The following is a 24,885-nucleotide window of genomic DNA, read 5'->3' on the forward strand; positions in this document are numbered from 1 at the left end:
CTCGGCCGAGGGGTAGATCAGTCTTTCCACCTGCTAGCCACTTGGCCACTTGGCCACTACGTGACAAAAGGTGAAAGTCTATAAATACTCCTCAACTCTCATTGAGGAGGGGATCCACAATTTAACCTAAGAATCACTATTCATCTGGTAATATCTTCCTTATCTCTCTACTGAAGGAAATGTAGATCTATATACATATTTAGCATACTCATATATGTCTAATTAATTTGTCATAAAATTAAAACGGATCTTATGCATGCAAACATTAAAATAAATAGAGGAGAAATCATGTCCTTACATGGTAAATTTCGGCTATTAGGGCACAAAAGAGATCACCTTTCTCTTTTGTTCTTGAGCTTATTCCAATGGAAGAACAAAGATCTAAGAGCAAGATCTCTCCCTAAGCTTAATACCCAAGGCTTACACTTAATCTAATTAATATTACAATACTAGTATAATATTAATCTATGAGAAAATTGAACCAAAAATATTGTTAACACTTTGAATATTTTCGGTTTAGAGAGGGAGGAGAAGAGAGCTTTTTATCTCACTAAAAATCTCTTATTTGATGATGGAATAGAAATGAAAAATAATCTACAACACTTTTGTATATTATTTGGTAAAAATAAAACAAAAGCCATGATGGCTTTTGCCTTCTCAAAACCGGGTAAGAGGAGGGGGTTTTGGGGAGCCAATGCATGAAGTTGTTGTTCTAAACAAAGTCCATAGGCATGCATGGCTATACAATTAGGTAATGATTATGTTTAGATAATAAATTAATCAACACAATTATTAACCTAATACCCCAATATTTCGGTACAAACATAATATGGTGTCCATATTATTTTTGTCAATTGTCTATATGTAACATGTCATATGTCACATATATTTGTTATGTAATTTTTAACATATTAAAAATCAACGTATTGATAAAATACGTCACATACAAAAATCGACTTAGTAATTTCATAATTACTTGTGCCAAAATATTTTACCAATTTATAAATCACAACAAATTGTATTTATAATAATTCATTCAAATTTAATTGTTACATTAAACAATTATTTCATCCGAGTAATTATACAATTTGATTACTCGATCAGTATCTCATTTAATCACATTTCAATTTGATACGTAAATTATACTTCCAAAATCGTCCGTCAATTTTCAAGTAATTTAATTAACTCGTAACATTATACGATTAATTAAATAATCAATTAAGAGTATTGCCCTTTAGGTATGACCTAGGGGTCAATCGATCACCACCGTCACACGACAATAATGTCAAACTCTAGTCAGCCAATCATTACCGATATATGTTGACCAGTTGACAGTAACAAAATTACTTCCCAATTGTATTCATTTTAATGAGACTTAAACATGTGATCATCATGATCAACAGTCGTGATCGCATTATTGTCGGAGGACACATATTCCAACAATCTCCCACTTGTCCTCGACAAGTGTGCGTCACCAATTCTCTTGTCCTATTACTATCTCCCACTCAATGCAAGGTGTCTTTCAGGTCGTACTTGCAAGTGATCATATCGAGAGTGGTTTCCTCGATCCGGAGAATAACTCGATTGACCGGATTTATCCACTCTGGATGCCATCCGAGCGTGGCCACGCATTTCCAATTCATTACTCCTCGAGTGGCCCCGAGATATTGTTATAACCCTGACTAGGGGTGGACAATTCCTATCGCACTCATTCCCTTCGACTAGCCACACCATCATAACCCAAAATATGCCCATTTGACCCCATTTACGAAGGTCGTAGTAACACAAATCAAAGTTAATCTGAAACTGTGCCATCTTAGGCGAATAGTCTTTAGTCAAAATAATCGACTCATTTGAATACTATAGTAGCTCTCGCCACGACCAGGCTATATAAATTTGCCAGAACTCTATAAGCGGTCATAAGGCCCGACAAAATGTTCCTAACAATCCGCCTATGTGATCGACTAGTCATCACACATGACTCTATGGCACTTGAACTTGCCATCAATCGCATCACACTCTAGTCACTTCGAGACGTCACCTCATATAAGTGACTATGGGCAAAACAATGTTAATCCATGTTCACTTTAACGGGGTTCAATTGTCTCCACAACCCGTTTGGATATAACAATGTACCAAGTGAGTTAATAATAACTCAAACGACAAATGTCGACATCACACTCGGGTAGTCAATATCATATTACAACCTTGTGATGTTTATCATAAGTGTAAACACTTATTGATTGCAATAGAAGTTTAACATCTCACGTGTCCATGTGTTCAAACTTCTTGCACTTGCAATTTCCTTCACATTCATGTTCTCTCTCATAGCATGAATCTTACCAAGTACACATCAAGGTTCTCGACCTTGGTTTTGGCTCTTTAACTTGAAAGAACTCTCTTACTGATCATTTCATCACGAACAAATTTGCGATGAATAATACAACTTGTACTGATCAAGTATTCATCCACACACAATGCACTAGGTATGTGTTTTGTAGAATCTTGTAACAATTGACAAGATTATTTAGCTTAGCACTTCTCATAAGTCCTAGCTTTTACTAGGAAAGATTGTTTATGAATAACCTCTTATTCAATCAAGCATCTTTCCAAGACTTCTCATTTCTCTTTCTAGGCTTAAAAGATTTGGGATTCTCATAAATCCTCATATGTGTTCGGATTTTCTACAATATGTGCAACCTCTTGACACACAATAGAACATTCTGTCAAACACTGAAATCGCTCATCGGATTCTACTTGAGAATTCATGACGTTTCTATTTTGGCTCACCAAGTCTATCATCATGCTCTTATGCATATGATTTATGATTGGACATGTACATGATTATTCTAATGGCGGAAACATTAGTTACTAATAATCATGAGATCAACCGTTCATAGGTTCAATGAACTACCATGACTGATAATGGTAATCCCATTTTCATTCATACGAATAACCTACGCGTATGTTGATGTGATGTGTATCTCTTAATACTAATCCAATCATCCCTGATGTAATTGGATTCATCATTGTCCATTTTCATCCAGAATTGGAAACTCAAAAGCTTCTTTATGAAAGAAGGCATTAGCTCGTCATTCTTTAATGAGTAATGGGTTTTATACATTCAAGGATGATAGCTCCCACTAAATTCCATGTCTTCACATGAGAATATCCTAACTCCCACTCAATTCAACATATTTCGAAATTGACTTCTCAATCAAAATTTGTCAAGAATATAAATATAAATTGCCTTGCCAAGTTACTAGGATAGAACCATATATGTTCCCATCATATCCTTTCAAAATGCCTATTTTGAAGTGGTCTCATCTTAACCTTACGGAAAGAGATTTTAAATCTCTAACACACTCATGTCATAATGATGTGTAGCAATGTCATTATTCAAATACAAATAATATTTAGAATAGGTCCTTCGGAATACCCTTTCGGAAGGAGGTTTAACCATTTCATAGGGAGGTTAAATAATGACATTTGCGGTTAAAACGTTGGCTATTGAAGATATCGTAATATCAATCTTTGCAATTTGATCATAACTAGTATGTTACTATGATTCATTTAGGCTCTTAAGTAAAACTCATGATTGAAACTATTGGTCAAATGATTCATAACCTTAGTCAAAAGCTTGTTAAGACTTTACATTAGTCATTATTCTTCCAAAACTTCTTTTGGTCTCCTCGTGTAGTTATCTTGAGAATAAACTCTTATGATTACTTCACTTGGTCTCTTAAGTCATTTAGAACTAACTTGAGACTATAGATCTCATCTATTTGGTATACTATGTAAATAGATATACCTTCATTCAAATCATTCTCTCTTGCGTAGATCTTTATTTACACAAGTACACAATTATCTTGCCTTGTGTTGTGTTGTGTCCTCATTTTTCTCCCACTCTATCTTTAGAATGAATACACTAAGCATTCAAAGATAGCATATGAGACACAAATTAATGATGTTGAAGTATAAGGAGAACTACCTCATAGGTTGACTAATTGTTATTGATTTTATATGTGTACTTGGTGGTTGACATACCTTTAAGAGAGTTCATAGACTCAAAGTCACTTTATAAATGATCATACACAAGCCTTAAGCATGTGGACATATAATGAAACCCGTCATTATAATTGTCTATTAGATCACTTTTAGTGAATAATTTTATGCTTCAAAACGCAAGCATTTAAAGATGAAATTTTAGAACATAAAGGATAAATGATAAAACGGGTGACTTGGGTTGCAAACCAAGTCACTATCATCCAAACTACAAACCATTATCCAAAATACCTTTCCATGTCGAACACGGAAACTTAAAGTTCTAAAAATTCAAAACATGACTTAAAATAAGACAATGAAAAACAAAGCTCCATAAAAGCTATCCTTAGCTTCTTCATGGTTTCTTATGCTTGCTTTTCTTTTCCTTTGTCTTTGCTTGGTGGAGGCCCTATTTACAATAAAAAGGGAAGATACATTATCACAACTTTGCATCATAATACCATAGTTGAATTAAGAAACATAAAAGAAGGTTAGTCATTTACCTACTGGAGTGATTTTTCCAGTTTTGATATCACCAAGGTATTTGGAACAATTCCTCTTCCAATGTCCCATGCCATTACAATAATGGCATTTGTCAAGAGGACCCTTCTTGACTTTGGAGGTGCTAGCTTCACAAGACTTAGCTTTGGTGAATGTGGGAGCTTGCTTCTTGCCCTTTCTCCCATTCTTCTTGAACTTCCCCTTACTCTTTGTGCTTATGTTAAGCACATCCTTGGGAGGGTTCACATTTAACCCCATGTCCCTCTCGGCTTGCACAAGTAACTTGTACAACTCCTCAAGAGACACATCCTTGTCTTGCATATTGAAATTCACCCGGAATTGCACATATGCCTTAACCTTAGACAAGGAGTGTAGAATCCTATCTACGATGAGTTCTTTGGGGATTTCAACTTTTTGAATTTTCAAGGTCTCGACAAGCTCCATGAGTTTGAGCACATGAGGGCTAACCTTTTGGCCCTCTTTGAAGTCGAGATCAAAGAATGCCGCAGCCGCCTCATATTGGACGATCCGCGGAGTTTGTGAAAACATGGTCACAAGTTTGGAGTAAATCTCATTAGCATTGCCCATTTTGAAGGCTCTCCTTTGGAGTTCCGCCTCCATCGCAAATATTAAGACATTTTTCATTGCGGCGGACTCCTTTTGGTAAGCCTCATAGGCTTCCCTAGTGGCCGCGGTGGACCTAGTGGTGGGCTCGGGTGGAGAGGCCTCGGTAAGGTAACGAAGCTTGTCGTCACCTTCGGCGGCTAATTTGAGTTGGGCATCCCACTCGGAGAAATTTGACCCATTCTTTTCAAGTTTACATCGATCCATAAAGGATCGGAGCCATGATGAAGTAGCGAGTGGTGTAGCATTAGGAGTTGGTGTTGCCATTTGTTATGAATAAGAAGTGGTCTACAAAACAAAATATAAGGAGTAAAACAAATGTCGTTTTAATTATACTCGTAAAAATGTATGATTTAAACAAGTTATAAGCATTTTTCTAGTGACCTCTACCCAACTAGATAAATGATTCCAAGACCCAAATTCATATCGATTTAGGCACGGTGGGGCCGATACATCCTTCATCAATATAACTCGGTGGATTAACGTTTAATCGATTCTACTTTTAGAACTCTTGGTCGATAATATTACATTAACAATTATCTATAGCCCAAAACACATCGACAAGGGCACGGTGGGGCCGATACATCCCTTATCAAATACTTTTGTTGAGTTCAATCCAAATTTCGAATAAATGTGTCCATGATCCAAACCCACATTAACTTGGGCACGGTGGGGCCGATACATCCCTCATCAACATGAATTCGGTGGATTAACATTCATCACCCACTTCCCCTACGTAACAAGGTTTGTACCCCGGTGTGGCCGAGTGCACTCCCTCACGAAATAGGTTTTCATGGTTTCTACTATTTGGTAAGGCTATGTCTCAATTGATAGTTTTAGCGAGAGGTCATGTCAATTTATTATCTATCACGTTTTAAGTGAACTAAAGCGGTGAACTACGATAATTCTAATTGACACGGTCGATAAACTCGATAAAAGACAATGCATGTTTAGTTATGGCGATTTAGCGATGCATGTGACATAAAATAAAATGCAAGCATAAAAGTAAATAAATCCTAGTATGGCCTTTCCTAAAATAGAAAAACTATTAATCTATTACATATTCGGAAACCAACTCCATTGGTCCCTTGAACTTCGGTTGTGGCACGCATCTCGAGGTAACACCGTCTTTATGTATCGCCATTCTTGAAGTAATCCGTCTTTAGGAACTCCGGAATGAATAAAATTACATAATAAATTACATAATTTCCTATTATACATTTGTAACTAAAATAAAATAATCTATTAAATTACAAAACGGTGATACGAGATCACAATAAAAATTACAACCGAATCGATATTCCCATACATTTCGGGAAATACCAATTAAAATCTAAGGTCATACTAAGTAAAATTACATAATTCAAAAATTACATAAATTAAAATTATGACAATCATAAAGAAAATGCAGCATTATAATATGTATGAACATGCTCAATTTTTATGCTAAATCGCATTTTAATTAGCCAATATCATATATTACTCGGTTTTTACGGATTTGCGTGATTTCAACGTTTTATAATCACAAAAATACATAAACTCATATTTATGCATAAGTTAATTACCCTAACCTCTTAGGACTCAAAATATAGTCTTCACTAATAATTTGACCATAATTAACTTTTATTTACAAAAATTGTTCATAAATGGACCAAAATTACAAAATAAGCCATTAAACTTCAAATAAATCGAAAAATTTCAAATAAATTCAAAATTTGAAATTTAAATTCATGAACATTCTGGAAAAATTCCATGACACTCATAATGTTCAAAATCTTAGGTTAAAAATTTCGAAAATTTTCCGGAAAAACAATGTTGCGGTTTATCAATATTTAATAAAATAATCATAAAAACTTGGAAAAATTATTTTCATTAACTTTTCAATTTTAGATCTGAAAAATATAATAAAATGCAACATAAGACGTTTTTCCTAAGTCATAGATTATATTTTATTAATTTTCATTAATAATGTCACTATTTATGCCATTTTTTCTTCAAAAATTCATAAATCATGCTAAAAGACTTCTTTATAGCCAATTATTTTACACACATCTTGTAAAATTGCATGTGACAACATATAAATTTTCTATGACCAGATTCGAAATTTAACTCATATTAACCTATTTTTCTCTTAAATCCGAATTTAATAATGAAAAATTCATTTTTCGAGCATAACAAGTGCAAAAATTATGAAAATTTACAGGTTATCTCAAAATAATATATGTAACAACATATCCAAAAACCAACTTAAAATTCGAAGTATAGCTAATTTTCGACCAAAAATGACATTTTTACTCATAAAATCACATTTAAATGTCATTATAATTAAATATGAACAATAAAAATCCGAAAAATTAACCAAAAAATCCTAAAACACTTTAGGACCAGAAATATTAACATGCATGTAATTATTTCGTGATATATCATAATAACACAAATTTTACAAGTTTTATTTTGTTATTCATATAACTCGGAAAAACTTTTAACCAATTTGCATGCAAACAACCGTGGCTCATGATACCGATTGAAGGAAATGTAGATCTATATACATATTTAGCATACTCATATATGTCTAATTAATTTGTCATAAAATTAAAACGGATCTTATGCATGCAAACATTAAAATAAATAGAGGAGAAATCATGTCCTTACATGGTAAATTTCGGCTATTAGGGCACAAAAGAGATCACCTTTCTCTTTTGTTCTTGAGCTTATTCCAATGGAAGAACAAAGATCTAAGAGCAAGATCTCTCCCTAAGCTTAATACCCAAGGCTTACACTTAATCTAATTAATATTACAATACTAGTATAATATTAATCTATGAGAAAATTGAACCAAAAATATTGTTAACACTTTGAATATTTTCGGTTTAGAGAGGGAGGAGAAGAGAGCTTTTTATCTCACTAAAAATCTCTTATTTGATGATGGAATAGAAATGAAAAATAATCTACAACACTTTTGTATATTATTTGGTAAAAATAAAACAAAAGCCATGATGGCTTTTGCCTTCTCAAAACCGGGTAAGAGGAGGGGTTTTGGGGAGCCAATGCATGAAGTTGTTGTTCTAAACAAAGTCCATAGGCATGCATGGCTATACAATTAGGTAATGATTATGTTTAGATAATAAATTAATCAACACAATTATTAACCTAATACCCCAATATTTCGGTACAAACATAATATGGTGTCCATATTATTTTTGTCAATTGTCTATATGTAACATGTCATATGTCACATATATTTGTTATGTAATTTTTAACATATTAAAAATCAACGTATTGATAAAATACGTCACATACAAAAATCGACTTAGTAATTTCATAATTACTTGTGCCAAAATATTTTACCAATTTATAAATCACAACAAATTGTATTTATAATAATTCATTCAAATTTAATTGTTACATTAAACAATTATTTCATCCGAGTAATTATACAATTTGATTACTCAGACCGTATCTCATTTAATCACATTTCAATTTGATACGTAAATTATACTTCCAAAATCGTCCGTCAATTTTCAAGTAATTTAATTAACTCGTAACATTATACGATTAATTAAATAATCAATTAAGAGTATTGCCCTTTAGGTATGACCTAGGGGTCAATCGATCACCACCGTCACACGACAGTAATGTCAAACTCTAGTCACCAATCATTACCGATATATGTTGACCGATTGTGACAGAACAAAATTACTTCCCAATTGTATTCATTTTAATGAGACTTAAACATGTGATCATCATGATCAACAGTCGTGATCGCATTATTGTCGGAGGACACATATTCCAACATCTACAACATATACTTCACCAAGTAACAACAACTTATCTCTCTAAGTTTACTGACTTGAGCGTCGGAGTGAGTTCGCTCGGTCCAAAGCCGAGCCCTCAGTTTGTTCATTGTTTCAGGAGACCGCAAGGAGGATTCAACCAAAGACGTCATTCTACAAGCACGGGTGGTAACAAATAACTGCTCTGGAATTACACCCGGAACAACTGGCGCCGTCTGTGGGGAAGATACTAGAAGCTAGTCACATTCATTCCCAAACAAAAAAAAACAAAACAAAAACTCACCCAAAAAGCTAAGAAGATGTCAAAACAACAAGAGGTATTCGTAACTGACGAAACCGAGTTCTCGCCAAGATGATACCGTCCACAGTGCAGGTTGCGCAGACCCTCCACCGGCCGGGTAAGTCAACCGGAGTACGGGATGCCAATAATACCAGATACGCCGCTGCCCGCCAACCAGGTCACCATCATGGGACATGTGGTTGATGCAGCGAAACTGAAGCTACTCCTGGACCTAATTGGTAGTACGCCGGCTCACACTGTCACACCGACAAGAGCGGCGGAACCCGTCCAGGAGACCAGGGCCCAGAATGTGACTCCAAGAGACTTGAATGGAGCACTGGAAGAAGCTGGCCCCGTCAAGACGCCGGAGGAGCCCAGAGTGCCAGTGGTAGACCTAAGTCCTTCCCGGACCCGCGGGAGGACGGCGTCGCCGCAGCACCGACGAGGCCTGCCTCAGAGGAGTGAAAGAAGTCCGACTCGCCAGAGTCGAAGAAGAAGCCCGACTCATCAGAGTCGAAGAAGAAGCCCGACTCACCAGAGTCGGAGAAGAAGCCCTTCCCGCCACGGGGAGAGGAGCCGGACTAGGAATGCGAGGAGCCGATCGCCGCGTGTCGTTCGACACGTGGTCAGACAGCCCCTCAGTGCCTACGTCCTTGAAACCGCCGTGCCAACCAAGCTAAAGTTGCCGGCGTTCACATACAAAGGGGATATCGACCCCACCGACCATGCCGAGGCTTTTGAGTCGTACATGTCGGTGTGGGAACAACCCGATGAAGTCTGGTGCCGAGTCTTCCCAACAACCTTGCATGGGATGGCTCAGAGTTGGTACAAGGGGTTGCCCGACGGCTCGGTATACTGTTACGCCGACCTAAGGGACGCCCTTTTAGCCCAGTACTCTTGCAATAAGAGGAGGGCCGTGGAGACATCGGACCTCCTGACTATCAAGCAGGAGGGAGGCGAGTCTCTCCGAAGCTATGTAAAGAGATTCGACACCAAGGTTCAGCAGATTCGTGAGCTGAACAGCGAGCTGGCGGCCTTCGCATTGATGAAAGGCCTCCCAAGAGGGGACCTAAAAAATGAGCTCATCAAGTGCGGCGTCCTGAACCTGGAGTCCGCCAGAAAGATGGCCGATCAAGCCATAAAGGTGGAGGACTACCACAAAACCTGGGTAGGCCCCAACGAGGTCGGGCACTCAGAAAGAAAAAGCCGCCGGGAGGACAACCCGGATGAAAGACGCCGTGACAATAATAGGTCACGGTCCGACAGCCCGCCAGAAAAGCGAGCTCGGCGGCACACGGGGGAGTTCGGGAACGTACTACCGGAAGCGGTGCGGTGATCACACCCCCCAGTCGTATCTGCCGCCAAGTCTTCGCCCGAGCAAGAACGAGGGCCAAAAGTGGGAAAGGCCCCCAAGCCGAAGGGAGACGGTGACACGAGCCGATCTTGTGAGTACCACGGCCACACCGGTCACCTTATCGACAACAGCTAGCCCGCATCAAGAATGCCATTGAAGAGCTGATCCGGAAGGGGAGCCTCGGCAAGTATGTTGCCAAAGGCCAAAAGACTGAGGCCGGCGGGTCAAACAAGAAATCCGTCTTTGAGCGGATAGGAGTGATCCATGTTGTCATCGGGGGCAACGAGAATGGTGGGTCCGCTCATGGGCACAAACGGCACCTGAACGAGCTGTATCAGGCCATCAACTTTGTGTCCAAAATAGCGGTCCCCGCTTCCAACATCCCCGACGTGACTATTGGGAAGAAGGACTACGAGGGAGTCATCGCCCCTCACAGCGACCCGCTTGTAGTCCACTTGGACATATCCAACCACCTTGTCAAGAGGTGCCTGATTGACACAGGCGCCTATACGAACATCATGTTCAGGGAGTGCTTTCTCAACCTCGGTCTGAAGGTTGAAGACCTGAGCCCCTGCACCAATCCTTTGTACAGTTTTTCCGGGGCCGGCCTGGTACCCCTAGGGTTGATCAGATTGCCAGTGATGTTCGGCGAGGGGAATGCGGCTAAGAATATCCTAGCTGAGTTCGTGGTCATCGACGGCTCGTCCGCCTACAACGTTCTCATAGGCCGAATCACTCTAAGCGAGGCCGATGCAGTAATGTCCATCCGGGCCCTGACACTGATGTATGTCTCGGACCGGGGGGAAGCGCATAAGCTCGTCTCCAAGGACGAGAAGGACGAGGTGGTCAACACCCAGATATCCGCCAGAGGGTGCAACATGCAGTCCCTCAAAGTGGCAAAGAGGTCAGGGAAGGGGAAGAGCCCATCCTTGCAGCAGGAGGGCGACCCGATGAATACCGACGTCGGCATGGTGGAAGGAACCCCGACCGACCAAGAAGAGCCGCGTCCCGGCGTATGGGAAATAACTACTGGCGGGTCCCCCACGGCGAACAGCTCAGGAGCTGGCATTCTTATCACCAGCCCAAACGGGGACGTGTTTGAGCGCGCCTTGAAACTTACCCTCTCGACCTCAAACAACGAATCCGAATACGAGGCGGTGATAAATGGAGTCGAGTTAGCTAAGGCTGCCGGGGCGGAGCACGTCGTGGTGAAAACATGCTCACTATTGGTGGCCAGCCAAATCAGAGGAGAGTGTGAGGCTCGAGACGACGGGACGGTAAGATACCTGGAAAGGGTAAAAGCCGACACCGCCAAATTGAAGTCCTTCAAGATACAGTACATTCCCAGGTCCGACGCTCTCTCAAGACACACCGGCTGACAGACATGGAGGGCGCGCCTTTGATGAGCCATTAGGACACTGACAATCTCGAAAAAACTTTGTATAGCGGCGGAGGTGCCCAAGACAACTGTGGGCACCCCGGCGCATGTTTATATCTAATGAAGAATCGTCCAAGTTTTCCATCAAAGTGTTCATTTCCCCCCATAGTCACAATCAAGAAGCGGGCGCCACGGCAGTCACCCCAAGAAGTAGACGCTACGGCAGTCACCCCAAGAGGTAGACGCCGCGGCGATCCTCCAAGAGGTAGACGCCACGGCGATCACCATCAAGAAAATAGGCGCCACGGCGATCACCCCAAGAAGTAGACGCTACGGCGATCACCCCAAGAGGTAGACGCCGCAGCGATCACTCCAAGAGGTAGACGCCACGGCAGTCACCATCAAGAAATAGGCGCCACGACAGTCACCCCAAGAAGTAGACGCTACGGCAGTCACTCCAAGAGGTAGACGCCGCAGCAGTCACTCCAAGAGGTAGACGCCACGGCAGTCACCATCAAGAAATAGGCGCCACGGCAGTCACTCCAAGAATTAGACGCTACGACAGTCACCCCAAGAGGTAGACGCCGCAGCAGTCACTCCAAGAGGTAGACGCCACGGCAATCACTATAAGGAAGCAGACGTCATGGGAACGTTAAACACAGTTGAGATACGCATTCTAACTGCCTCGGTCAGGCCGAGGTAGAAACAAAAGAAGCGCTCAATTAATAACGTAAGAAGACAACTCAGACGAAGACAAGAAAAGACCTCGGCCAAGCCAGAGGCAAAATAAGCAAACTCTTATTAAAAATGATAACAGATTACAAACGAGAAGAATGCGATTTACGGCGTAGTCCCCATAAGGATAAGCCAAAACACAACCTACCAAAGTTGTACAAAATACAAGGAAAAGAAAGGCAAAAGGTTACAGACATATCATTTAAGCGCCAAAAGATGGCAGGGAGGAAAGGCTTAATAATTGGCCCCCGAATAGCTAAAGCTATCCGAGACGCCGGGTGAGCCTGGTGACGACCGCCTGTCTCCCTATGCCTGTTCTTTGCTTGCCATCGCGCGTTAGCGGCATCGTCCTTAATGGGCGACCCGTTGTCTCGGCCGTCTCGGCTTTCTCGCGACCTCGGCCTCGGCCTTCTTGGCGACCTCGGCCTCGGCCCTCAGTGCCTTCATCCTCTCGGCTTCCTCTTTGGCCGCCTTAGCCTCCTCAGCAAGGGCTGCCTTCTCCGCGGCCGCCTCTTCCTCCTTCTTCACCCTTACCTCCTCCTTGGCCTTCTCCTCCGCGGCGTTCTCCTTAGCTTCGAGCTTATCATCAAACAGCTCGTCAAATTTGTCCCACGGAAAGGAGCCATCAAGAGGGAAGAGCTCCCCAATCACTTCCCTGGCGGCTTCTTCGGCCAGGTCCCGGTATTGGGCGCACATATTAGGGAGGATAACGGTTTGGAGCGTCTCAATATCCTTCTCCCTTTGGGTGATGATAGCATCCTTGTTCCGAACCACCTTCCCCTGGACCTGGAACAAGCCCCTAAACTCGTCCCTCTGCGTACGGTAAAGGTCGGCGTGCTTCTGAACAAGGTCACGCATCTCCAAAGACTTAGCGACTTCGGCCGCCGCGGCCTCGGCCTTGGCTCTCTCTCGCAAGAAGGACTTCCTTTTCAGCGTCCTCCCCCTGAGTTTTCTCTCAAGGCGGGACGCCTCTTCGGCCTCAGCCTTGGCCCTCTTAGCCTCCTCGTTCGCCGCGTCGAGTTCCAGCCTTAGCCGCTCGAGCTGTGGGGCAGCTTCAGCCATGGCCTTCTCTTGCTCCATAATGTGGGAGCCGGCTAGCTGAGTCCATTTCGCCAGCCTCTTGCATATTCTCATCCCCTCTGCCACAAGCTCGGTGGTGGAAACCTTCTGGAGTAGGGAATCGACGGTGACATTTCTATCACCCGCCTTCTCAGGCTGCTTCTCTAATTGCCGCACAGTGAGAACGGCGGCTGCCGACGGTTGATCTACAAAAAATCAATTAAAACATCCGTGTCAGTATACATGGACATATCGGAGAGCCTGTCATCAGGAACTCCTAATGAACCGGCTAAGTCTGAGCCACAGGATATATCTGTACCATGCTTGGTCTTCTTGCTCGGAGGACACATCTCCTCGCTCGCCGTGCGATTCGGCATCGGCGGGGGTGGGCTCTTTCCTTTTACGGACAAGGGGAGATCCCTCCGCATCGGAGTCCCCCCCATCGGTAATGTCAACGATCACCACCGTCTCCTTCTGGACTGAAGGGATGGAAGGTGGAACGGATGTCGACGCCGTCGCCGCCGAAGACTTTGTTTTCCGCGTTCGGCGCGGCATGTTACTAGCAACCTTCGCCTGGGCCGCCTCCACATTCAGGCCTTTCAGCTGCTGATCCATCAGATCATTCGGTGGCGTCCTGCGATCACGGGCCGAGCCTTAGGGTGCAAATCGACAGAACGGTCTTATCCTTGTGCGGCCCCATTCTCCGGAGGATATCCTCGAGGCAGTCCGGCCCAAAGTGGTCTCAAAAAGAAACAAAGCAAGAGTTAGGTAGAAGTAAATCGAAATTCAAGAAATGAAACATGGAGAGCCAAGATGGGCCTCACACCGACCCCACTCACCTGTGCTAGGGCCGGTATGAGGTCGACGTGTATAGCGACTCATCTGAAGAATGATCTGCGTTGGGGGAATCCATCTCTTCGGCACCCCACTCTTGTCCGCCTCAAAAGCCTCATCGCCCTCTCTCATCCTCATTAAGAGGGACCTTGCTGGCGTCCATCTTAAGCTTATTCCGGGTAACCCATTTATCATGCTCCGCCTTAGTCTCGCACCGCAAGTTAACTTCGTGCTGGAAGGACCGGGGCAGCTGATAGTCATCCGGCACCTCAACGTACACCCACCGATCTTTCCAGTCTTTGCAAGAAGTAAGCTTATCGACGGAGACGTAACCCGGCTCCATTTGCACGCTGTACCATCCGACGCGGCCAGGGAATGACGGTCGAAGGTGGTGAAGCCGACGGAATAAATTTACCGTTGGGACCTCCCCCTTGAAGAGACAGAGCCAGACAAAGCCGACTATGGTCCTAATAGCCAACGGGTGCAGTTGGGCAACGGCGACGTTCATGGCCCTAACGATGGCCATAACATAGTCATTCAGCGGAAACCGGAGCCGTACTCCAAGTGCCGGATGTATACGCCGGTGCAACCCGGTGGAGGGCAACAAACGGCCTGACCCTCCTCAGGGATAACAATTTTGTATCCCCTGCCAAAGAAGAAATGGCCCTCGAAAAATGTCTCGCCGGAACAACTGGCGAACTTATGGGTCCAAGCACGGTCAAGGCGGACCTTACAGGCCTCGCCGTAATCCATGATGAACTGCCTCTCCACACCAGAAGGAATCCTTTCCTCACCGTCATCATCAAAGTCATCATCAACATCATCATCCTCCCAACCCTCCAAAGCTTTCGGGTCAACTTCGGGAGAAGGCGACCTAGGACCCCCGGACCTTAGCGGGACGGCGGCCAGTGCCTCCTCTTCGTCAAGACACGACGGGGAACCCCCCGGCGCAGGCTTACTAGGTCCGGCACCAGCAGAAGACATGTTTACAACAAAACTTACAAGTTAAAAAGGGAAAATTTGTTTGTTTACCTTGAAGAAAAATGCTACGCCGGAGTAATGATTCAGAAAGCTAGAGAGAAGTTTCGTCAAAGAGGGCTAGAAAGAAGAAAATTTTTGAGAAAATGAAATTGGTGCCCAATTTCAGGGATTAACTGCCCTATTTATAGGGGAAGGCCCATGAAGAAGGACCAATCAGGGCACAGCCCATGAAACGCCAGCCAATCAGAAAACATACACGTGTCAGACATGTAACCACGGAATGTCAATCGTTGCAACAGTTGAACGTCAATCAATGCAACAGTGACCAAGCGTCTTCAACACGCCCCTTCAAATCTCTCTGCCCATTCATCTTCCTCAACAAACTCCTAAGTATCTGTTCTCCGCCGGCCACACGATCAACCAAGTTTGTCAGCACCGGCTGGGGGCAATCAAAAGCACACGGCGCTCACAACCTCGGTCTCGGCCAGCACCACTTTCTTTTCCACATCTGATGTCCATTACACATCCATGTGGAGGGGGGATATGGTACGGCCTAAGCAGAGCCATGCCGGGGAAGAAGAAGCCGGGGCAGAAATTTTTACTTGCGCAGAATATACGCTCAACATACATCGGAGCCCATACCACGGCATAGACTACGCTGGGGGCAAATTGATGGGGCATATTCTGCACCAACCCACCGATCAACATATTGAGCAAGGTCAAAGATATCCACAAGATAAGTCAACGGCTTAGACAGCCTAACCGACGCTTTGACTGTCGGCTGTGTCTCTTGGGTCCCGGCTGGGGCAACTGGCCAGCCGAGGCACACATCCGCGAACTCATATCCAAGACCCCTCGGCGGTGAGTCAACAGGGCCCGCCGGCCTGCCATGGGTCCCTCGGCCGAGGGGTAGATCAGTCTTTCCACCTGCTAGCCACTTGGCCACTTGGCCACTACGTGACAAAAGGTGAAAGTCTATAAATACTCCTCAACTCTCATTGAGGAGGGGATCCACAATTTAACCTAAGAATCACTATTCATCTGGTAATATCTTCCTTATCTCTCTACAACATATACTTAACCAAGTAACAACAACTTATCTCTCTAAGTTTACTGACTTGAGCGTCGGAGTGAGTTCGCTCGGTCCAAAGCCGAGCCCTCAGTTTGTTCATTGTTTCAGGAGACCGCAAGGAGGATTCAACCAAAGACGTCATTCTACAAGCACGGGTGGTAACAAATAACTGCTCTGGAATTACACCCGGAACAGTATGTCTTTCAAGTATTCGGTAGATCAGGGGATGTTAATGTCCCTATGTTTTTAATGTAATGAACTCTATGTAGTTATTTTCTTTATCTATGTCAGTTTATTGTTGTCGAAAAAAAAAGCGGATAAGATATGACTTGTGAATAGGGGTGGGTAAAAATAGATCGGTTCAGTACGAAATTTACTTTTAATTAAAATATCCCTCTTAAAGATTAAAAAGGTAAATAAATGAGTAGCAGAGAGAAAGTATTATTCAAACTAGTTTTTTACCTAGTATAATTTCAAAATTGTGTATTTGATCTAATGCGCACATTATCTAAGGCCTTTAGGGTAATATTTGGCACGATTCTTTATACTCTTAAAACTCGGTCACCTCATCTTTTGACTAACTTTTATTATTTCTTTATTATTCAAACTCACGTCAGATTTTAAGCATTATTTGTCACTCGCCCAGATTTTATGCATTCTTTGTCCGACTCACTCAGACTCTTCTTTTTGATAGATTATTGAGAGTCTTCAGGAGTTTTGTTTTAAGACTCATCAATAATCTTACCCTTAGCAATCACTTGGAAGGGAAAAAGTAGGAAATATTTAGTGCACTGCGACAAACATATTGGACAATCTAATGGGCTTAGGAGTGTGCTGAGAGCCGAAGAAGCAACCAAATTTACCTTTGTAATATCTAGGACGACCACAAGCCTTGCTGCATTGTCTGACATTAGAATTGTTTATACTTCGTCTCGTTCATTGAACCCGATGCATCCCTCATGCTAAGTAATTAGGTATGAACAAGGCATTTTAAGAGAAATACAAAGGCCCAGCCAATTAACCCGTCCCAAATCCGCTAACCCGCTTGGTCGTGGACCAAAAATAAAAAATGAGCCTAGCCTATATCTCATCCAAGCCCGCATTTAATCACCTCTATCAAACATGTTGGCAACTCAAATAACATACCTTAATATGTAAGATTATGTTCAGTAAAAACATTTATCATAAAAAGACAAAAAAATCATCAAAAAGTAATAAAAAAATAATGTTTGATGGAAAAAAAATCACAACATGGGTTTGCAACCTAGGTAGCACCAAAACGGACACAAATGCGTACACGTGATACGACATCCCATGAAATTTAGGATACGGAACACGTTATTTAAATTTAATAAAATATATACCCTCCAATTTCATTTGTTGTTCCTTTTTCTTTTTCAATCAAATTCGAGTTTTTTTTCCATCTTTCGTTATTTGGACAACTTTGTGTGGTCCAATATCAATTTGATGTGGGATCATATGTATTGTGTAATCCAAATTGATTACCTTAATTCTTATCCTAAAGAGAAAGGGGAACAACAAATGAAATAAGAGGGAGTATATTTTATAGAGTAGTTATAAGGGTTTTTGTCAAACACAACCTTTAAAAAAAAGTTTTTTCCAAACACCACCTTTAAAAAAAAAGTTTGTAAAACACAACTTTTAATAATTGTTTTTTTGTCAAACGCGACATTTTGGCCGAAGGACTCAACATTTTGCAACGGGATAACATTCAGTCGATGTTTGAGATATCAAACGAGGTCGGTTAGAGGTGTTCTTGGACTCGTTGGAAAGGTGGAAATACAAGTTTTTCTGGGGTTATCAACACGATGGTCAAAGGTGGCCTTATATATGGTCTATTGCTGTGTAAAGGAAGGCTGGTCGGAGATGCTAGCTTGTAAAGCGAGTGGTCATGGGGTTTTTCGTAGGTCTTCAAATGGGGTTATAATATTTTGTTTGTTGTGAAATTTGTTATGTAGGTAGAGGGGAGTGTAAGGCATGTCATAGTTGTGTTGTTTATGGTGGTTGTTGGTTGCAAGTGGTGGTTTCAGGTGAGTGAATTGACCCACGAAAAAAATCCTACTTTGACTTTCTTCTTATTTTTTTTACCTCCAATTCAACTTCCCTCGAACCACCACTTGCAACCAACAACCACTACAAACAATACAACTAAGAACTATCTTACACTCTCCTCTACCTACAAACCAAATTTCAGACCAAACAAAGCATCATAACCCGATTAAAAGACCCAATAAAAACCTCCTGGCCACCCGCTATAAACCCAGACTTACAACTACCCTCTCCGACCAGCCTTACTTTACACGGCAATAGACCCCATATAAGGCCACATTTGACCATCGTGTTGATAACCCTAGAAAGCTTATATTTCCACCTTTCCAACGAGTCTACGAACACCTTAAATCGACCTCGGTTTCTATCTCAAACATCGACTGAAAATTATCCATTGCAAAATGTTGAGTCCTTCGGTCAAAATGTCGTGTTTGACAAAAAAATTAAAGGTTGTGTTTTACAAACTTTTTTTTTAAAGGTGGCGTTTGGAAAAAAAACTTTTTTTTAAAGGTTGTGTTTGATAAAAAAAACCTTGTTATAATTAATATATCATTTACAAAAATTTTATTTTGACTTTAATTATAACTTATTCTCATTTCCCACTCAAATCCGTCTTCTAATCAATCTCTTCGGTCTTTCGACTTCTCAATCCTCGTTTATAAGTATCTGACACATTTAGGCTTATCCGTGTGTGTCTGACGAGTGTCGGTGTCCGATACGATATCGTACACGGGACGACTGATTATGAGGAGTATCCGTGCTACCTTAATTGCAACACCATGATTCCTCTCTCCTCACCACATGTCACTCGCTTATTAGATAATGTATTAAGGAATGTACAAGTTGGGTATATTAAATAAAAGAAATGAGTGTCACAATAAAAAATTATTAATAGTGAAAAAATTAGATGCATGTTACTAAGGTGGAAAAGTGGTAAAAAGTAAAATATTATTTTTATATTCATAACATTTAATTTACCAATGTTATTTGATGTACATAATCAAAGGCAACAATTAAAACAATTAGGTGAGTAAAACATACGGACATGGACACGACACGGACACGTGATACGACATCCCGTGAAATTTAGAACGCGGAACACGCTATTTAAATTTAATAAAATATGTATTTTATAGTGATAAATAACGTATGATTTTATTTTTGTAATATATTTGATATTAAATTTAAATAAGTGAACGTAAAATTTGACCTTGACTACAACTAATTATCATTTACCACTCAAACCCATTTTCTATGAATTCTATCAATCTCTTTTGACATTTTATTTCTCGTTTAAATTATAACATGTTTAGGAGGAGTGTCCATGCTACCTAAATGACCTATATGTAGACAAAAGGCTATCCAAGCATCATATATCCTTATGGTAGGACGAGTCTATGTTTGGCCGAACTCTCGGGAATACACTCCCGATTCGACAACTAGAGGCGTGCATCGACATGCTAACCCTAGTCTTGTAATACCTTATGTTAATGAAGAGCTTTTCAGGTGCATTATCCCATTAAAGAGGCCCACTGATAAGAAGTGATTAAAAATACTACTTAGATCAACAAAATACAATTACTTTTATATAAACTCATATTGTGAATTACACAGTTAAACATGTTTATTGTGGTATAGTCTTATAATGGTTAACCTCCAGTGATTATTAAATCTAATATTGATCAAACTGGAAGCGATTTAGAGTTTAATTAGATATGTTTGACTTAATACTGAAGTATCCAAACCAAATAATACTCGAAAACTATACTTAATGGTAAAAATATGAAATAATGTGATAAAATAACTGCACCCGATAATGACTTAGCCCAAACATGAGCCGACCCTATACATTAATTTACTCGAAATAACCTGACAAGATAACAATCCGACATGAACCCGACTCGATCCGACTAGCACAACTGTCACCTCTAGCAACCATTGACTTAGAGCAGGCCATTCAGAAATTGGCCAGACAGGATGAGCAATAGTTGGCCAGGTCTAGCAGCATCCACTTTTTCTCGGCCCGTTGGATTGTTGACATCCCTAGTTACGGTTTAAGAAATTGCAAACAGATTAAGGTGAACCACAAACGTTTCTCGCGCATAGCCAGTAGTTGTGGCAATCAGGTCAGTTGGGTCGGGCCAAGTCGAGTCGGGTCTTATCGGGTCAGCTTACTCTTTTGGGTCGAGCCGGTTCGAATTGGGTCATTTCCGATCAAATGATGTACCAAGTCTATTCGGGTTTGGTCATTATCAGGTCAACAGTGGTGGAGGCAGGATTTGAGGTTAGCGGGGGCGAACAAGTAAGGCTATAAGACAAACTCGGAAAAAAATTGAAAATTTTAACTAAAACTTGCGAGATTTTCATTTTCCAGCGGAGGCGAGCGCCCCTGCTAGCCCCCTAAATCTGCACCATTGACTTTAGTTTCCAAACATTATTTGGATTTGTTATTTCATTACTAAGTCAAACGTGTCAAACTAAGTACTAAATCATTTCCATTTTTTTTATCAATATTAAGCTTAATAATTGGTGAGTCATCAATTTAAACGAGTCAGTATCTGGTCGGGTTCATATCGAGTCGGATCGACTTCGCGTTTGGGTCTTGTCGGGTTACGGATCGTCACCAGGTTGTGGCGAGGTGTGTTTTATTTTGCAAAATTCTCGGGTTCTTAGAATCGGGTTTGCTTGAATTTGGTTGAGTCACTCGGATCAACTTGCGAGCTCTACGGGATAGTTGCTAGTCTTGCGACAATTAGTCTCACTATTGACGGATATATCCGTCTAAAGTGAAAGACGGGTCAAATATGCTTAAAGTGGTGACATTTTTGGGCTCCACCATACAATTTGTTGCTTATCTTATGCTTAAAATATGTGGATATTTAATCCGTCTATAGTTATAGATGTATATCTTCATCTATAATGAGAATTTGTCAATTGTTAATAGAAAATGTCAAGTTGTCCCACTTGTACTAATCAAAGTATAAAAAAAGACGCTTTAAAGTTCAAAGTGATCTATTTAAAACCTTATGTAAACTATGTCTACGAATGGTAAGAAACTGGATCGAATCCCTTAGATTCAGATAAGTATTAATGATTTTGAAAAGTAAAGTAATAATTCAAAGATAAAAAAATGTGCAGATTGAGTTGTAAAGCAAACTCTTAATGTCACTTTAATTATCTCAAATCAATTAAATTCATTTATTAATTAACAACTCTTGCTCTAATCCTAAGGCTTTTCCCTGTTTGTTAATTATGTTACTGGTTGATCACTCACACCCACAAATTAAACACTTAATAATTAGTGATTCCTAGAAGTTCCGATGGTGATTTTTAGACACTTAAATTTGTTTTAAGTGGGTGGCTACCCGTTGGATTGCCTACATCCATACTACCTTCCACTATACACATTCATTTTAATTGAGAATATGAATATCGTTATCAGTAAAGATTTGATATATAACTAGGATTTTATAGTACCAGTAAGATTTGATACAGGATTGAAGGATTTTGCTTCTGGATTTGTGTGAAACTATGAGCTTATTATCGGATTTGGATCCTCTCCATTTCCTTTCTCTCCACTTCCTCTCACAATCTATTTTAATAATAATTACCACTTTTACTCCCATTTTTCCTTTACTTTTATGCGTAAATTGAGAATCGTTAAATATTGCCAAGATGCGATCCGGACTAATAATAGAAACTTGCCTCTCTATTTCTTTTTAGGAAATGGAGAGAAATTGTGCTCCTTATCCACCTTCCGTCCAAGGACATAAGATGTCCTATTATATTGATGAGATAACATACAGTCAAAATACATTCTCTTCAAATCGACTTTTATGACCTAGCCTGAAAGTGCCCTAGTAACATTGAGGATATGACACTGCTCTTTTCTGACTCCACCATTTTGCTGTGAAATACCCTACGCAAGTAATTTGATACTTCCTCCATTCTCTTTTGATGTTCCCATTTTCCTTTTTAGGCCATTTCACTATAATGTTCCTATTTGGTTTCTTTCTATTTTTGGGCCTAAAAAATGACCAAATGGTCCTTGTTGCCATTACATATTTACACTATATACCATATATTAGCCCACTTAATCCTACTTATATCTATACCCCACTAGCTTAGTCTTTTTTTTATTGCTAAAAATCGGCCCACTTGCTAGCTTAGCCTTTTTTTATTGCTAAAAATTGGTCCACTTGCTCTTAATCCATTTTGTCTTGGTTGTTCCACCAAAAGAAAATGGGAACATCAAACAAGAATGGAGGAAGTACAAGATTGCATTAGCATCAAAACAATTAGTATAATCAAATTTTTTTCTCATTAATCGTTCCACGAAAAAAATGCTCTATACTGAAAACCCTTCTCCCTCATCTGATGATGACCAAATTAATCGTTCCACGAAAAAAGAGAAGATGCAACAAACGCTAGAAGTGAATCCCTCTGTCTCAAATCTGAGTTTTGGGATCGATCAGCGGTTCCAGAAAGCCCTAACTTGATTAACTCTTCACCCCCTTGAACCGAGTGTCATACAAGGAATCGTTAAATCAGGGGAGTTCTCCGTCATTTGCCATTAACCAAGAAGAGATGGTTTTCAAATCACAAATAATGCTATATATGACGATATTTCTGATGACGACGTTGAGGATGAGAACCAGGCTAGTGACCCTACATGCCCTACCATTCTTTTGACGAAGGAGGAGAAAAGGAAGATCTGACGTCATTGGAAGAATTCGCTCATTATTAAAATGTTTGACAAAAACATCTGATATTTTTTTCTACTTCGTCAGATCAAAAGGAAGTGAGCTATTAAAGGTGGACTTGTACTGTGACACCCCCATACTCCAAGTGCCTTACCAGGACCACTCAGGTATAGGAACGTCACCATCTCGGTTACCCGAGGCAATGATAACCAAATGACAATGAAGAAACATAATTTAAATAACAATATAATTTAAAGTGATTACATGTTCAAAACCAAAACATGTTAAATCAAATACAAGGTTCTCGACGGTCTCATCGATAAAATCAAAAACTATAAAACATCGTCGACACAAAATGGAAGACTTCTAATCGCCACGTGACGACTCATCCTACTATCCCATACGTGTCATATCATACCACTCAAATAACTGCTCACCATCCCGAATGGATCACCACAGTTTTTAAAACATTTAAACGGGGTCAGTACTAATTACACGATCAAAGCCACACTGAAACAATCATACAAACAGCTCACACACAATCCCGGTCTCCATCTCCAATCACCTCATAACTGACTACACACTAAAGTGTGTAGCCCTGTCAGAGTACCCATCGCAACAGATACTCCTTGCCGCTAGTGGGGGACCGCAACCGTTCCCACCTAAGCCCCGCTCATCTCTATTGAGCGATAAACCCATGTTCATTAATGTGCACATCCCTTTTGTGCCGGGTTCCACAGAAGGCGAATCAAGGGCGTGAAGCCACTCCCGTAAGTGACTCCACTCTGCCAGGGACGCACCCCGAAGATCACAGACAGTTAAACAGTAATCACAATACAACATCAACAATCGTCTGAAACAATCAAGAATATGAAATCACAACCGTCTGAATGAATCAACAATCACTAACTACAGCACAATCACCACAAATCATGTAATTAATACCGAGTAGGAAAACCCTACCTGGAATGCAATCACAGAATCAGACGATCTAGCAGCTGTCTCAAAACCTCTCTTCTATGAACCCTCCTGTTATACAAACATTCATACAAAGACTACCTTAACCATACAATCATAAAACCCCCAAATCCCCAAATTAGGGTTTCAACTAAAATCAATGAAACAATAAAAAAATCATACTAGGAGTTTACCCACAATGCGACGGTCTCACAGGCGTAAAGAACTTAACGATCCGACGACTCTAGCCCTTAGGATTTGCCAACAACGTGACGAGAGAGAACTACGTAACCTCTTTTTCTTTTGAAAGGTTTAGAAAGGTGAAAAGTGATCAAAGAAAATGACGGAAGTCTTTTATATTAATCTCGCGTTATTAGCAAAACCCGTCAAAATAAACCCGTAAAACACACTTACTCGATCGAGTAAGGCACTTACTCGATCGAGTGCCCCCTACTCGATCGAGTACCCAACTTACTCGATCGAGTACCCTACAGGCAGA

Source organism: Silene latifolia, chromosome 6, assembly GCF_048544455.1.
Source record: "Silene latifolia isolate original U9 population chromosome 6, ASM4854445v1, whole genome shotgun sequence".
Lineage (NCBI taxonomy): Eukaryota > Viridiplantae > Streptophyta > Magnoliopsida > Caryophyllales > Caryophyllaceae > Silene > Silene latifolia.